Consider the following 17,618-nt stretch of genomic DNA (forward strand, 5'->3'; position numbering starts at 1 on the left):
TTCTGGAGGCAGCATCAAAGCATGTTTTCACAGCAAGGCGTTGTTTGGGAGGCAGACCTTCGATCCTTTCATCCAAGGTTGAACTAGCGATATTCTGGTTCATTATCCAAAGGTCTGTTTGAAGCTTGTGCTGCGTTTCTTTTTCAGCTTGTACATTTGATTCTGTACTAGCTTCCTAGTGTATTTAAAGCGCAAACAGGGTTTCCCGTCGGGGCTGGTCACCTGGCAGTTCTTTGCGAAGTGGGCTGCACCAAACTTCACTCACTGGCCACTTACTACTGGCTCAATGCCACATCCTGGGCAAAGTTTCAGTTCATCGGCCTTCTTCAGCGCCTCGGCAGCGTCACACTCGTAATTTACGAGCAGTTCATCTGTCTTAATGCCGCGGCAGAACACGGTGAAAAGAAGGGGGTTTTCTTGCGCCGCAGTGGCTTCTGCGCACCCTGAAATCGTGCCGTGTTTCATAACACGCAAGTCGCCAGGTTCTGAGCTGTGTGCCAGGCGAAACACAGGGCTGTAGACTCACTTGGCAAGACAACCTTGCTGCACAATGGGGACGGCAAAATGATGTCACCAAGCAGCTTGGGTGGCTGCGGCGTTTCCTTGGGGCAGACATCTTTCTCAACGACTGCAGCAAAATCGGTGTTGGGAGCACTTCGTTTCGCCGGTGTGGCTTCGGTGTTACCGAAGTCTCTAGCTTTCCTTTTTTTCGGCAACTGCTTCGTGAAATACAAGGGAGCATCAGGAAATATAGTAAGGACGGCGTCCTCCGTAAGCGCTGGACGTTCACAGTCAAGTTGCACAGTTTCCCCATTGATTATGTGCGTAAACGTTTTCCGGATAAATCGTTCATCGAAGTGGCGCGAACAGACAACACAGGTGTTATCCAAAACTTTGTCCTCCCGCTTGATATTTCTTGCCCATTCCTTCAAGTGAGCACGGTCGGTTGGAGCACGGTACAACGATACCTTTTGTGTTGACGATTTGTATCCACCTTTACAAAGCGGCAAGTTCTTGCACGTTCTTTACACGTTCTTGCCTTTTTAGATGGCATTATGGCGCATACAACAGTTCAAAATGCCGCCTCACATCGTGTCTTCACACTGGGAAGAAACAAGGAGCACACCAACAACGCACGCGCTAACCACACCGAAGAAAGGTACACATTTACGCGCCCTCGACTGCTGCACCAGCCGCCGCTGACAGCGCGCCACCGACACTCAGCGCCACCCCCCAGCCGCCGTTCCACTGTGCGGTGGAGTTCCTCCGACTTGCGGAGTCATCAACGCTGGGGAACATGGATGACATCCACTACGACCGCCGCCCGGCAGGCGACATTGGGCACCAACTAGCCCAAAAAAGTAGCGTTTTTTTAGGTACAAACATCCGTCCCGAAAAGAACAAGGGACATCAAGAGAAGACCCCTTTGCCTCACCCCAAAGCCATGCAGGAGTTCATCCACGTAATGACGACTGCGTTTGGACAGTTGACGAAGGGCAGTCAATGGCGGTAAGCCCAATCATGCCTCATCTTCTTGTGCCTGCTGATGTCAAGGACAATGCCGACATATGCAACCTCAAATCAACACCAACTTGCAGCCAAATGAAAAACACAAGAAAAAGACACAAACACACCAGGCACAAACACGAAAAAGGTAAACAAAACTTAACTATATGCGTTCCTAACATTCAAGGAAACAATAAGCTAAAATGGGAAGAAATCCAAAACCAAATGATGAAACAGCACATTGACCTATATGCATTGACAGAAACTCATCTGAGGGAACAAGAGGAACCATATTTGGCAGAAAAATTCAACTGGCAAGGGCAAAACAGGACCAAGAGAGAAAAGAGAGGAGGAGGAGTCGGCTTTATATGCCGTACCCCAAATCTACTGAGCACACCCCCAACAAATGTAAGGAACACACATGGGTAAAAATATATCTGACAGATTGCTGCCTACATGTATGTGTTATTTACATGGTCACAAGCCAAGAAGACCCACAGTGGAACGACGACATCTATGACTGTATCGTGAAAGATATCGAAGATGAGCGCCACGGCCAGCCAGTGCTCCTGCTCGGGGACTAACTGCCATATAGCAGAACTAGAAGGTAGAGGCAAGAATGCCTCACGCTTTCGTAAATTAATTGAACGCTGCAACCTACATATTGCCAATGTGGATGAAGCGAGCCAAGGAACGTACACGTGGTCAAGAAATACCCCAAAACAGCCATTAACTACGCCCTCTATAACAACCTTGCAGTCCAACACAATATAAATACTACGTCACTACATATAGACGAGGAAAAGCTAGACAGTTGCGGTAGTGACTACAACCGGATAATGATCTGCCTAGAAGCAGATCGACCTCGACAAACAGAGAAGAAATGAAACCGCACAGGGACAAAAACTACACACTGGAAATACAAGATACGGATGCACTGACAGCCTTTGCATCCCAACTAGAAACAGAACTGGACGAATATTGCACATACGAGGAATTTATTGAAGAATGCATCAAGACTGCAGAGGAAACCATTGGACGAAAGAAGAAGCACTTGTTCCACAGAGCCACTTCTTGGATCGATACTGAGGTCAAAAAGCAAATAGCAGAAAGGAAAATACTGTCCAAAAAAACACCGTCATATACAGCAATATGACGCAGCAGCTAAGGAAGTAGCCTGGAAGGACTACATAGAACAAAAATAAAAGGTAAAACGATTGGTTGGAGAAAAAATCGATGAGACCCACAGAAAACAATAGATAAACATCACACAAGAGCGCAAACACCTCAGCAAAAGATTCTGGTCGTACATCCGTTCATTAGGCCCCAAAGAAACAACACAGAAAGCGACAAGCCTAAAAACAGCAACCTGTATTGTTCTTCAACACGAAGACAAAATAGAAGCAAATATGACAGAGTACTTCAACAACCTTCAAAAAGAGGTGCAGACTGAGCAGCGCCCAAAAGCGGATAGGTCTCACACAATGCAAAACAGAACAGAAGAGTCCCTGCTCCAAGAAATCTCACCTGAAGAGCTGAAGCGCCATATCAGCTACCTAAAAAATCAGAAAGCGGCCGGCCCGGATGAAATTCCCAACGAATTCATAAAAGCAATGCAATCAAAAGCACGCGAAGCACTCCTTCACTACTTAAACAAAACTCTGGAAACCCTGCAGGTGCCACAAAAATGCAAGAAGGCACGGATAAAACTTCTACACAAGGGCAAAGGAAAACCCATTGACGAACTTGAGTCGTACCTAATAATAGCTGTTATGCACCGTAATAAATCGCAGAATTCAAAAATATTGCGAGGACAACAACAAATTAGCAGATGCCCAAATTGGTTTTGGCCCTCTCAGAAGAACAAGTGACCACATCTTCACGTTAACCCAAGCCATAAAAATGAAACATAAAGACAAATCAGAACTATTCCTGGCATTTCTTGACATGGAAAAGGCATACGACACTGTGCCCCATGCAAAGATGTGGGACAAACTTAAAAAACTAAACCTAGAAGATGGGCTGATTGAACTAATAAAGGAGATGTACAAAGACTGCACTGCCATATACGAATTGGACAAATACAAGTCACAAGAAGTCAATATCAACATCGGACTAGAGCAAGGCTGCCCATTATCCCGAACGCTTTTCAACATCTATATTAACGAACTCTTAAACACCCTTGACAAAGAGGGAGCAGGCCTACGCCTGTCGACCATCACGAAAGACGGAGAGGAAGAATATACCAAAATAGTATGCCTCGCCTTTGCCGGTGACATTGTTCTTCTAGCAGAATCCGCAACAGACCGGCAAGACCTGCTCGACATCTGCTCAAAGATAGCAAACAAAAGACCAGTTGAAATTTAACACAGCAAAAACGCAGTGGATGGGCATCAATGCAAATAACGAGGAGATCAAAGGTCCATTCACGATCCAAAATGACAAGCTAGACCGGAAACATTCATACAAGTACCTGGGCATCACCATCGGCAGTCAAACGAACTACCTCGAACAGCACGAGAAGGACACTGTGAAAAAATGAAACATATTGAAAGGGCTAACATGGCACCTCGCAAGACATTCATACAACCCCTACACTGTAGGGCGCACACTGTGGAAGGCACTCGGAGTACGAGCCGTTACATACGCAGATGATTTGCTGGCCTACTCCAGACTAACGCTGAAATGCATGGAGCAACACCAAAACGAGCTGGGCCGGTGGCTGCTTGGAGGCAACTGTGCGACCCCAAACTCCGCCATCACAGGCGAAATGGGCTGGTCCCCCTACGAAGTCAGAGAGGCGAGGGCAAAGCTACACTACGCTGGCAGGATCAAATTCATGGCGACAACAAACTACTGCAAACGCATACACATGCACCTTCGATACAAAAATCTGAAAATTGGCTGGTTAAAAAGACTCACCAGCCTCGAAATGAAATACAGCCAAAATTCGACAAAACATGAAGCTAAATCTGAGCAAAAGTGGCAACAAACCGTCAATAAAAAGCTAGCAAGCGCGAGCAAATTAACCTGGCGCATAGCGGTCTCCAGAAAGCAAAGCCTCGCCGAGTACCTCAAACATAGGGAAGAACCAGCGCCGATGCCATATTACCGCGGCGACAGAGACAGTGCCCTGCTGTTCCAGGCACGCACGCGATCTCTGCTCACGCACCAAAGGCGACACGAGCTATTCGGCGCGGACCCAACGTGTCGGCTGTGCGGAGCGCAGAGCGAGACGATACAGCATGTGACCCAGGAATGTACAAAACTAAACGACCAACATCAGGAAGCGACGACATTAGCCGATAGCCTGGCATTCACGGGCGCATCCAAAAAAACAAAAGAGCAGCAAGCATCGCATACCAAAAGACAACTGCGTCGTTGGGAGCAGTACTGCCGAAGTTTAGAAAAGGTCCCCACTCGGCGTAATTCCTGCATAGATCAAGTGGGGAGCTAAGTCGACCGACCGGCCCGACCTACCGATGGCCTCACTTCTCTGCTACAACCATAGCTCGGAAAAACTGGATGCCACTCACTCACACTCCTTCAAAAAATATATTTATCCTAACGCACTCACTCGCATTCTCACTCGCCACTCTGCCCTCACCACGCGCACTCACTCGCACTCGCGCTTGCCACTCCGCCCTTACTACTCACACTCACTCGCGCCTACGCTGGCCACTCGTACCCACCACTCGCACTCACTCACGTTCAGGTTCACCACTCCGCTCTCACAACTAGCACTCATTCGCGCTAGCACTTATTCACAACTAGCACCCCTACGCCCCACCACTCGCACTCACTCGCACTCACGCTCGCCACTCGGGCCTCACTACTCGCACTCACTCCCGTTCACGCTCACCACTCGTCGTCACCATTCGCACACACTCGCATGCACGCTCGGCACACCGCCCTCACCACTAGCACTCACTCCCGCTCACGCTCGCCACTCGTACTCACCCCTCGCACTCACTCGCGCTCACGCTCAGCACTCGTCGTCACAACTCGCACTCACTCACGCTCACGCTCACCACGCATCCCCACCACTCACACTCACTCGCGCTCACGATCGCCACTCGTCGTCACCATTCGCACTCACTTGCGCTCAAACTCACCACTCGCATTCGCCGCTTACACTCCCTCGCTCTCGCACTCACTCGCAATCACCACTCGCTGCCTCCACTCACACGCACTCTCCACTCCCATCACCCACTCACGCTCACAACCACCGCAAATTCACATTCCCACTGACTGTTTTTTTACAGCACGGGAATTTTAACTTCGCCTTTATTGTGATACGCATGAATCGTTCCACTTTGGGAGACCTTCAATGCGGCACTATTGACACCAACCTCACTACGTTACGTGAAGCGAGAAAAAAATTGGCTGTTTTAGGAGATAAGCTTCCCATTGGCTATGAAGCATTCCCTAAAACAATCATTAACTCCTACCAACTTGATCCAACTGACAAAAAAACTGTATTACAAGAATTAAAGCGCGAAGCTTTCCCCCAGCAACTTGAGTCAAATTCACAGTTTAAAACCGAAACTGATTCAACAGTGTCAGAGTTGTGTTCGTGATGTCCTTTTCCCCGGGGCTTTTCCTCCAAGCCGCAGCAGCGTTAAGGATCTGACCCCAGGTATCCTCAACCGACAAACTCAGCCTCCGATACAAAACTACATTTATTTACAGCCCGGCGGGCGGCTAAGAAACAGGACTCGTGCGGAGCCCGAAGACGACGGGCCGAGCTCTCCTGCGCCCGGACCGCGTCTCTCTGTCTTCATTTTCAATTCCTCTTGCCTCTGAGGGCCCAGGAAGAAGGAAAAGCCAGTCCTGTTCGTCCATGTGGTGGCGGTTAAGACATCCGCTGCGAGAAGGCGCGGCCTTCCTCGGAATGTGCGGTGTTTCAAGGCGCCGCGCGACACGTGCGTTTAATTTCTGCGCTGCTCGTCCCAGGGCCCGCGGCAGTTGGTGCGTCAAAGCGCCCGACACCTCCACCGCCACTGTGAAACATAACTTCTGGAATGTTTCACACGCGAAACACACACACCACACACACTTTTCGTGCGTGCTCCACCGTTCCTTCACTTGGCGACACAACAATCAGCATGGCCAGTGCCTCTTGACCCTGGCTGCAGGTCACCATGACAAAATTAGCCACAACCCTCTAGTTCACTCAGAGCGAGCGGCCTTTAGAAGGCGGTACGCACCGGCCGTCGTCGTCCGAAAACACCCTTGCCATGCGGCGCACCCCGTCACACAACACTATCAGGGGCCCCTCTCCTCCTCGCTTCCTCGCTCGGAAAGGGACCACTGCTGGCTCGTCAGCATGCGTCGCAGCCACGCTGCACTGAGGTGAAGCTGACTGACGCTTTCGCCTCTTTCTGTGCGAACTCCGGGTTCGGCCGCTTCTGCGCTCGGAGCGCCGTGCTCCACTACGCACCGTTGGCCAGCGTAAGCAGAAGAGAACTGCTTAGCGGCCACATCAACGCTGACATGCAATGCTGGAGAGGCAACTCTTCAGTCACTGCAGTTCTGCCTGCAACTGCCTGGGGATGCATTACATGAGCGGCCGTACCCTGATTTGCACTTTCGTCCCTCGATTGGCTGGAGCTTCCCATGGCAATCGCATTTTCACGACCCGACATTTTGGTATCTCCAGAAGCACAGAATGCACTTTGGGCGACACCAACTGCATCTGATTCCTCGCGCGATTCCCGTGCTGCTGCATCCCACAAAGCTACTGGCCACTCGGCCACGCTCCCGGAATGTTCTGCGCCTCCGCACGATGCGACGATGGGCTCACGCTCAACTGAAGCCAGCCTCAGCCCCTTGAGAACGGCTTTAAGAACTGCATTGTTCTTCAGCTCCTGTCTGTGCGAACCTTCGTCTTCGGAAGCTACTGAACCACCGTGCGCGCACAAAGCGCCGTTCTCTACCACACACCGTTGTGTGGCGCATGGAGCAGAGAGGGGCTTATCGGCCACGAGAATGCGAACATGCGACGCAGCTGAGGCTGTTTCTTTTGCTATCAGCTTTTTCACGGGCATGCGCACACTCTCATTTACCTTTGACGGCCTGTCATTTACCAACGCAGCCTCGCGCGTAACACCTTCCTTCACCTCCATCTTCATTTAGGTGAAATTCTCTACGCGGGATGCTTCACTATCCTGCTCTCCGGTTCCAGGAAATCTGAACGCCCACGAAGGAACGTGTGCCACTATCCTATCTTCGCCTTTCCCACGTGACTCTGATCGTGCCAAATCCCGCGAAACAGGACGCTCACGCACACACGATGAATGGGTTCTACCCCTCACATCTTTCGGCGTACCGGCGCACCCCAGTCCACTGTCTCCCTCAGTGCTGAACATTACTCGTTGAGCAATCGGTGAGGCAGAAACATTGTTAGCTCTCTTAAAGCGTTCGCTCTTGGAACGTTCTGCCGCTAACTCTGCCTCAGCGATTCTCAATTTCACCTGTAATAGCGCCTTCTGCTCAGCGAACGACATGGCCGACCTAATCCTGATAACTATTTCGCGGATACACCTAGATAGCCGCTAGATGTCATGGTGAACCACAGACCCAGCATCAAACGAGGCACTGACCTGCATAGCTTGGTGCCTGTAGAGATGCCGCACCGGTGCAGATGGGGTATACATTTATGCGCCGCTCCTTCCGCCGAGGTGTCCACCAAGCAATCAAACAATCGCCCGCTGACTTCTCGCCTGCCGACAGCTCTCTGCTCCTGCCGCTCCTCCTTCAGTGGGCTGCTTATGCCTCCACTCACCGCTGGTCAAGCTGCTTCTCCGCCGCTCAGCATGCCACAGAGATTGCCTCGGTCTGCGTTGAGAAGTCCGCTGAGCGCCGGTCGAGCCGCTTCTCCACCTGGCTGGTGAGCTCGCTGCTCCCGCCGCTCCACGCTCAATGGGCGGCTGATGCCTCCACTGACCGCTGGTCAAGCTGCTTCTCCGCCGCTCAGCAGGCCGCAGAGATTCCCCCAGTCGCCGTTGAGAAGTCCGTTGAGCACCGATCGAACCGCTTCTCCACCTGGGTGGTGAGCTCGCTGCTCCTGCCGATCTCTTTCAGCAGACCGCAATTTCTCCGCCTGCTCCGTCCGTCGAGGGCCCGTCTCGCCCGCCGGCTGGCTGAGTCGTCGCTGTTGAAGATCCTGTCGACTGCGCCAGTTATCTTCGTGGATGTTCTTTCCCCCGGGGCTTCTCCTCCAAGCCGCAGCAGCGCTAAGGATCTGACCCCGGGTATCTTCAACCGAAAACCTCAGCCTCCGATACAAAACTGTACATTTATTTACAGCCCGGCGGGTGGCTAAGAAACAGGACTCATGCGGAGCCCGAAGACGACGGGCCGAGCTCTCCTGCGCCCGGACCGTGTCTCTCTGTCTCTATTTTCCATTCCTCTTGCCGCTGAGGGCCGAGGAAGAAGGAAAAGCCAGTCCTCTTCGTCCATGTGGTTGGCGGTTAAGACATCGGGTGCGAGCAGGCGCGGCCTTCCTCGGAATGCGCGGCGTTTCAAGGCGCCGCGCGACACGTGCGTTTTATTTCTGCGCTGCTCGTCCTAGGGCCCGCGCCAGTTGGTGCGTCGAAGCGCCCGACAGTCAGGATGGCGCAATAGGATAGACGTCGACTTCATATCGCGGGAAACCCAGGTTCAATTATCCACATGGGAAGGGCTTTTCTTGGGGCACTTGATGTGCCTTCGCTTAACATCATCATCGTTTTCTTAAACCCCGCTGTGTAAACTTGGCTTTCCTGCAGTGATTTTACTCAGGCTCCTACGCCATCAGCGAGGAATAAATTGCTTCAGATAAAAAAATGGCCAAGTTTGCACTAAGTTGCGCAAGGATTGAACGACAACAAAGCTGGATGATTTCATTCTCTGTAGGCGCTCTCTTTTGATGTAAGCGCCACGACGCATTGCATTACGTTTGGAATTGTTTATTTACATGTTACATAGTCGCTTTTCACTGCGGTAGTAGTAGTCATTGTCAAATCCATCTATATACCGTTGTCATCTTCATGCATGGCTGGCGGGTCCGTGTCGTTTTGTCAGCAGGGGGCAACCGAGTTCGCGAACTGGGCGTCTGTAGCACGAGCTGCCTTGTGCTCCCCACTTGAGGCGCAGGCATACATGACCTGTTCTCTTGGTATTTTTTTTGCAAGCTCCACGCGCAAGCCAGGACGACTCCGGGCGCTCCTCGTAAGACGCTTGCTGGTGTGTTCGGTAAACAGCCGGAGCAATTATGACGCAGTTTTTTTTATGACGCCGCACACCGCACACATTGCGGCCAGCAACAGCAGCCGCACTGTTAAAAGCGCACGCGGATAAAGGAGTAACACGTATCCCCCCAAAGCGGCGATGCAGCTGCTAAGCGCAACAGCTAAAAAAATATTTATCTATGGCGACAGCCTTTCAGCTTAAACGGCAGCCTCCAGTAAGGGGCGTCTGCTACTTTTCTAGGCCGATTGTTGCGCCTTCTATACATAAAAATGAATTTCACCTCAGTTTTGTAGAGTGCGGTTTAGGTTACATTGTAAAAAAAATTAAGACACACGAAGTGGACAGTGTGAGGGCTACTGTAAATTGATTTATTACAAGTACATTATTTCCTTGGAGACCAAACACGTTGTAGATTAGAGAATATTGAAACATTGTAGATCAGAGAACATTATTCTGGGCTAGTGACGTTAAGACGGAACAGTCTGCTTATCTGAATGAGATAGCCCGTGCGGCATAAAAATAAAGAATGGAAGACGCGCTTCGCTTGGGACACAGATAACAGAGCCGGGTGTGTCCGGGAAGTAAAAAGAAACAATAAATAAGCAAACTCGTACATGGTTCGCGGCGATATCAATGTAAAGCTTGTAAAGTGAAGATCACATTAAAGGTCGACAGAGTGGAGATAGAGGGGCTGTTTCTAGTACTTAACACGTCTGCTTACATTAAGCTGGGTCAGCTCTCCTGTGATGCAAGAGACGGTTATGTTCTGGGGACACAGTAGAAAATTTGCCCTGAGTGATGCAAGTGCAAAAGCAAAACACCTAGCGACTGCTTACAGATGACTCTGTGTAAATCCTGCGTCGCACTCACGGTCACAGTTGGTATGGACTGCCCCTGCCTTATCGAGCCGCTCAAACCCAGGCAAGACAGGACACACCCAAATGTCACCCGATCACTGGTGGATGTTCGTAACATCACTTTTATTCGGGTTGCAAATCCAACTACAGCCCTTGAGACCCTCACTAAAGGTGCAGCCGTTGCTCAGGCAGCGTCGTTCCTGGACATTCGGATTTGTGTTAGGGCTCCATGCAGGTGTACAAGCGGAGTAGGCAAGTACTGCATGGTGTCAGCCTCGGCAACCCCATGGGGCTGAAATTTAGGTCATTGCTTGAAGAGTACGACCACCTGTTTTCTGATTCCGACGTAGATATCGCTCACAGTGATATGATCGAGCACGAGATTGGCACCAAGGGCTCAAGAACGGTGCAACAAAACCCATTCCACAACTCTGCAGCAGAACGACAAATAAACCAGAACCACGTAACAAATGCTGGAGAAGGGTGTTATCCGAGAGTCTACAAGCCCACGGTCTTCTCTTGTGCTTGTCCAATGTCGAGATGGAACATGCCAATTCTGTGTGAACTACAGGAAACTGAATGCTGTCACCAAGAAGGACATATGTCAGCTTTCCCGTATTGAAAACGTCTTGGTGATGCTACAGGTGCCGCACTTTTTCATGCTTGACATGCTGTATGGATATTTGCGACCAAGGGGAAGACGGATTTTGCCACAGTATCTGTACAAGTTCGATGTGATTCCCTTTGGTCTTTGTAAAGCAACATTCCAGCGCACGACCAACAGAGTGCAGGCAAGACAACTGTGGAAAGTATGCCTCGCATACCTGGACGATATAATCTCCCCGCAGGGTGCGGACGATCACCAACAAGATGTACGAAGCGTCCTCAACGCATTGAGTTGAGCGGAACTACGCCTCCAGCCAAAGAAGTTTGAAGTAGCAGTACAGGGCGTGAGGAGGTAGCTCTGAGATTGAATTACCAGAAACACTTGTCATGTCTGATCCCAGCAACATACGCACAGTGGACCACATTTCTGAACTCAAGATTGTTAAGCTGGTCCGTAGCTTCCTAGTCTCTGCAACTACTACAGACGTTTCGTCAAGAATTTTGCTCAAATTTCTAAGCCACTGACCGAACTCGCAAAGGGGAATAAGAGGTGGCTGTGGAATGAAAATTCTGTCAACATTCGAGGAGCTCCAATATCATCTAACTTCTTCACCTGTACTGCAGCCATTCAACCCTGGTTTGCCAGTTGAAGTCCACACTGATCTTTGTGGCCCGGAATCGGCACGGGTCTTGTCCAAAAGCAGGCCGATAAAGAGCACGTCGTCATCAATGTGAGCCGTCATCTCAGCGAAGCCGAAAAGAATTGCAGCATGACAGAGCAGGAATGTCTCGGAGTGATGTTTCTGGCCAGGCAATTCCGACCACAGCTATTTGGGATAGCCTTCACCATTGTCACTAACCAAGCAAGCTTGAGATGGCTAATGAAAACCAAAAACCCGAGTGGATGCCGCACTTGAGAGAGCCTACATCTTCAAGAATTCAACATCACTCTCAAACATAGGCCGGGTTGTAAGAACTCAAATGCTGACGCTCTTTCCAGTCTTCCACATGACGCTGCTCCTGCATTTGAAGAAGGGCCATTGTTCATTGCCGATTACCAAAGAAGCAGAATAAGGAGGCTCCAGGAAGAGAACCATTTTCAAAGGTCGATGATCGGTCACTTGCAAAGGCCTCAGAACCAAGCACAAGAAAACTTTAAGATGCGGCTAGAGCTTTTAGTCTGCTGGATGGAGTACTCTTCAGGAGAGCCAAGGATTGCCAGGAACGCAAGATAGCTGCGACAGTTCCTAGGAATCTTCAACGGGAGATTTTGGTATCCTGTAACGACGGCATAATGTAGGGACACTGTGGTAGGGAAGAACCTTGGACAAAATCCTCCAACTTCTGGCTGAAAATGTTTTCGGATATGGCAAATGTACATTTCATCCTGTTCAGACTTCCAGGCCTCGAAGACCCACCCACAATGCCAGCTGGCCTACTGCAGCCTCTGCCGCCAGCTTAGTGGCCTTTCCAGAGAATAGGGATGGATTCCCCCGGTCCGCTGACAGCATCCGGCAACGGAAATTGACATGTCGTTGTCATGACAGATTACTGCACCAAATGGGTGGAAACGGTCGCTACGGAGGAGGCCACGGTGGCTTGCTTGGCGACAGCCTTCCTGGAGGCAGTAGTTCTTCGACACGGAGCTCCATAACAAGTTCTCTCAGATATGGGGCGTCACTTCATGGAGGAGCTACGTCGCCAACTACGCCTGCACAGCAGCCTACCACCCACAAACAAACAGATTTTGCGTACAGTTTAACCGGACACTCGCAGAAATCATCAGCCAGTATGTGTTTTCCGACCACAGCGTCTGGGATGAGTTTCTTCCTTTCACGACGTTTACCTACAACTCATCGGTGCACGACACCACCGGCTATTGTCCTTTCTGCTTATGGGCATGAAACAACAATTCCCACCGATGCAACACAAACTTAACGTGGAAACAAGTATGGCACCACCTAATAAATAATTCTTACCGCGATAGAACAAGCCAAAGGAGCTCATACTGAATGGGAAAGGGCGCAAGTACACCTATGGCGACACAGCCGACATAGCAGCTGCTGCATCTTACCGCTGCACCCTGACAGCTGCATCTCACCGGTACTCAAATACGGAGCAGCAGCATAGAGGCTCACTGAAAGGGTTCAACTTAAATTGAGGACGATTTGGCTAGCAATGCAACGGAAGATGATAGGTGTAACATTAAGGGACAATAGATAGCGGAGTTGGTCAGGGAGAGAACGCGTGTTAAGGACATATTAGTAGAAATTAAGAAAAAGAAATGGGTGTGGGCAGGGCATGCAAGGCGAAGACAAGATAACCGTTGGTCATTAAGGGTTACAGAGTGGATCCCTGGAGAAGGGAAGCGTGCATGGGGCGGCGGAACTGTAGTTGCACAGATGACATCAGCAAGTTTGCGGGGAAAGGCCGCGGTTAGCACAGGACTGGGATAATTGGAAATCTATGGGAGAGGCCTGCCGTGGCCGTAGATAGGCTGATGATGATGACACCAATGCATGGCATCTTCTCCGTCTCTGCCGCTGATCTCGTCGCCTCCATCGGCGGCGCCACAGACGCAGAAGTGAGATCGTCTAACACCGGTTTTCAGGTTACTTTAATTTTATAAAACAGTTTCCACTCATGTGATTCACCAACACAACTCAACTAACCGCCGTTCATGAATCATGCATTGATTTATCCTCAGCAAAGAATATCTCTGAAATTATGAAGGGTGTGGTTAAGTCCATGTCACTTGTCTCTGGTTTCACTATTTGTAGAGCGACGCGAGTGAATTTAAGTGACGTCGCACGGATAGTCACTGTGGGGGTCGTTGAGAGCTTTGCTTTCCAACCACATTCCCAGGGTGGATTGGCGTGCATTTTTTCCCTAATTATGCCGCTTATTCGAGCGTAGTTTACGTTAAAACTGGTGTAAATCGGATTCTAACGAGAAAACTTTTCGAGTGAAGCAAACTTCTGTTTTGTCTGAACGGCCCCTGTAAGGATGCCAAATCGGTTAAACGCAGCCGTTTTGTTTACCTTAGTGCGAGCACTGTGACATAGATGAGGAGCTGCGGTTTGAAAGTAGTCGCGTAGATGACGTTATTTGCGAAGTGGCTGCATCCATCCGCTTCGGAACAAAGCAGGACGAAGTGGACTAATGGATATCGCTCATTTCCGCGTTGTAAAAAAGGTTGTAAAAATTGTTTATCTTCTTTTTTGTGATCCGTTCAGTAAACAGTTACTGGTAAGAGAAGCGTAGGAGCTAGTCATTTTTAGTGCTAGAAATGCTTTTGACCGATTTCAAGCTTTTTATTCTTGATCAGCACATCTTCACCAATCGAACTTTTTATCTGCGAGCAAGCGAAAAATCTTCCGAGCGAAAATAAAACTGTTCTGAATGCCGTACCAAATTGTATCCGGGGTACGTTTCACCATTTGCCAGCTTGTATCTATAGTCACAAAGCTTCAGGGTAGATGTGAGTTACCCGCTCGCAGTTTTTTCTGCAAACTGCTGCTGTATCGGTTGCACAATGCAAATTATTACAAAAAGGGGGAACAGCGCAAACTCAGACAAAACAGAAGAAGAAGGAGGTGACAAACACGAGCGCTGAATTACAACTGAGGTTTATTCCTTGGCTTTTCACATATATATGCCGATAGTCAAAAGCACAAGAAAAACCGAAAATTCCACGATAGAGGGAGATACGAGTGCAGTCTTGCTCCGTACAGTCTTGCAGAACAGTGCAGTCTTGCTCCGTAAAGCACGAAAACCGGTTTGTTGAATGTGTTAAAGGCGTCGTCTATTCCGTACGTTTCCGCTGTCTTGTGGGAAAACGTATACGTAGGTCAAACTGGACGATGCCTCAATGAAAGATTAAAAGAACATAACTATAACGTACATACGGCGATTAGTGACCACTTAGGTGTCCACTGTCGGGATTGCGGCGACTGCGCCCCAATATTTCAAAAAACGCAGGTCATTTGACGACACAAAGATAAAACAACACGAGAAATAATTGAAGCCGCAGAAATATTGCGCAGAAAAGATAAATGTGTAAGCGTTCCTTCCTTGTCCCTCTCGCAGAAAGATATTAATTATCTGTCCCTCAATAGTACAGCAAGTGTTTGTGGCACATGGCGTCGGTGAAGCGTGACGAGCGGCTTCGTATCTCCCTCTATCGTGTAATTTTCGGTTTTTCTTGCGCTTTTGACTATTGGCATAGATATGTGTGAAAAGCCAAGGAATAAACCTCAGTTGTAAGTCAGCGCTCATGTTTGTCACCTCCTCCTTCTTGTGTTTTGTCTGAGTTTGCGCTGTTCCCCCTTTTTGTAATCATGCACCAACTCGCCCAAGCCTTAACCCTTGCAAACAATGCAAATGATCTCTACTCTCTCTCGTCTTGTTTGCGGCGCTTTTAGCACAGTTTCGTTGAAATTTATCTCACTGAACGGGTCAATATTTTCCTGTTCCCAAACCGCCACCCAAATGATAAAAAATTCGAAACATTACCACGCATAATATTTTCCGTCGACTGCCTTTATTTCACACAGCAAAGTACCCAGAACAATTTTTTGACGTTTCAAAGCTTGTGCCTTGGTTTGCGCCCTCTAACCTTATGCAGGACTTCCACGTGACGAACGTTAAACATTCTGTCGGGCTTCTCGCACTCAGCTATAGCTCTTCTGATTTGCTCCGGTGTGTAGTGCGCTGGCCACAAGCATACGCCATGCGCGACCCAGGACATGGGTACGGCGTGGATCTCATTGCTCTGAAGGAATCTCACAATTAGGTGGGCTGCAACATAAAAATGAGAAGAAACTCATCAGTAATCACAAAATAGAAAAAATGCATTATGGAGACGTGTACGCATATCCTTCTGAAACATGTTCAAAAAAAAAAAACTCCATCAAAATCACAATTCGGCACCAGAATAGTTGCAACGCTTTTGCTTAGAAATGAAGGGTGAACATCAATGAGAGAACAACTTGACGAAAGCAGGCACACGTTTTTGCGAACAATAAATACTTTATCCGTGATGGCAGGTACGCTGGAAAATACTCCCATAGTAAGGCATTGGGTGGTTATCATTACCTGCGTAAACGTACTACAGTATAACCCCGGTTATATGTTCCCCGGTCTTAAGACAACCCGGGTTTTACAATGGACAGAATGAGTCCCGGTGGAGTCCCCGTATAAACAATGCAATAAAACTTCGGTTATCCAGCGCGATTTCATGCCTGACCCACGGTATCCGATTAGGCATGCGTAGCGCGCGACCTGTGGCCGGTCGGCATGAATGTGCCGCGGGCCGGTTCGGCGGACCTCGAGCCCGTTGAACGGGTTCTACGCCTCGAGCTTCGCGATCGCTGCGCCACCTGCCGCCACCTCTCTGCGGCGTTTACGGGTTCTGCTCTGCCTGGCTGAAAGGGGCTCGTGCAGTGTTTTCGTTCTGTTTCGCTTCTTTTCGCCTTTCCGCGCCCTGAAAAAAATGCTATGCTGACGTCTATGCGCAAAGAGCCCTTTTACACCACCTAAAGAACATCTGCCTCTTCGTGGAGTACTCGAACGCCAACAAGAATTTCCCCGGAACGCGGTTCTTCGCGATTCGTCGCCGGTCTTCTGCGCGCCGGCGACGGCAGCAACATATCACCACTTTCACCTCGGAATACGTCAGGCACAGTGAATTCTACTGTCGCCTCCTTTATACCTGATGCTGGCACAGTGAGAGGCTGGTTTCGTTTTTCAGCGCGGGCAACGAATGCGGCTGTGTTTCGAATATATACGTCGCAGAAAAATGTTTCGATGATGTGATTACCCGATCCTGGACAATTTCCATGCGAAAATGTTGTGTTTTCCAAGGCTGTGCGTCGTTAAGTATGTGCGCACCACGCCTTATAACAGAACCAAGGAAAGTTAATGAAACCACAGAAAAATAAATGCTGTGCGCGTCCGGAGGATACAGTTCGTAAGGGAATGAGAAAACCCAGTGCAGCTTCAGGCACGCTAAACGCGTTCGTCGAAACTTAATCCAGGTAGGACTCATTACACCAAATACACGCGAAATGCACTGCTATTTCGCGAGACATGGGCGGGGGGAGGGTAGGGTGACGCTGTGTACAAATGCGGAGCGAAAATAAGCAATGAATGTTTCAGTAATCACACACCAATTTTGCGTTCACTGTCCTTTTGTTTTTCCACTTCAACGAACAGCTGATCGTTCGGCGGACGCATTTTTGGAAGTGTAGAGGGTAGGCAGTTTAAGCGATGAAATGTGTCGTTGGAAGACTGCGGTATCATGATGAGGCCCTCTTATTTCAGTTTGTGCTTTATTCTGCAGGCGCATGGTGCGATATGACAAGGTTTCGAAAAAGCGTTTAGTCACGGACGCGGATTATATTCTAAGCCCGT

General features: G+C 49.4%; 1 long non-coding RNA gene across 1 annotated transcript in view; it reads right to left on the reverse strand.

Moving 5' to 3' along the window:
* Positions 1 to 15,740: 15,740 nt before the first annotated feature.
* Positions 15,741 to 17,618, reverse strand: part of LOC144157602 (uncharacterized) — a 35,610-nt gene continuing 33,732 nt past the window's right edge. The window contains exon 4 of the long non-coding RNA XR_013319798.1: positions 15,741 to 16,004. This is a non-coding gene — a long non-coding RNA (uncharacterized LOC144157602). The remainder of the gene's footprint in view (positions 16,005 to 17,618) is intronic.

This window comes from Haemaphysalis longicornis, unplaced genomic scaffold (genome assembly GCF_048455015.1).
Source record: "Haemaphysalis longicornis isolate Haplotype H1 unplaced genomic scaffold, Haemaphysalis longicornis Haplotype H1 scaffold_10, whole genome shotgun sequence".
Taxonomy (NCBI): domain Eukaryota; kingdom Metazoa; phylum Arthropoda; class Arachnida; order Ixodida; family Ixodidae; genus Haemaphysalis; species Haemaphysalis longicornis.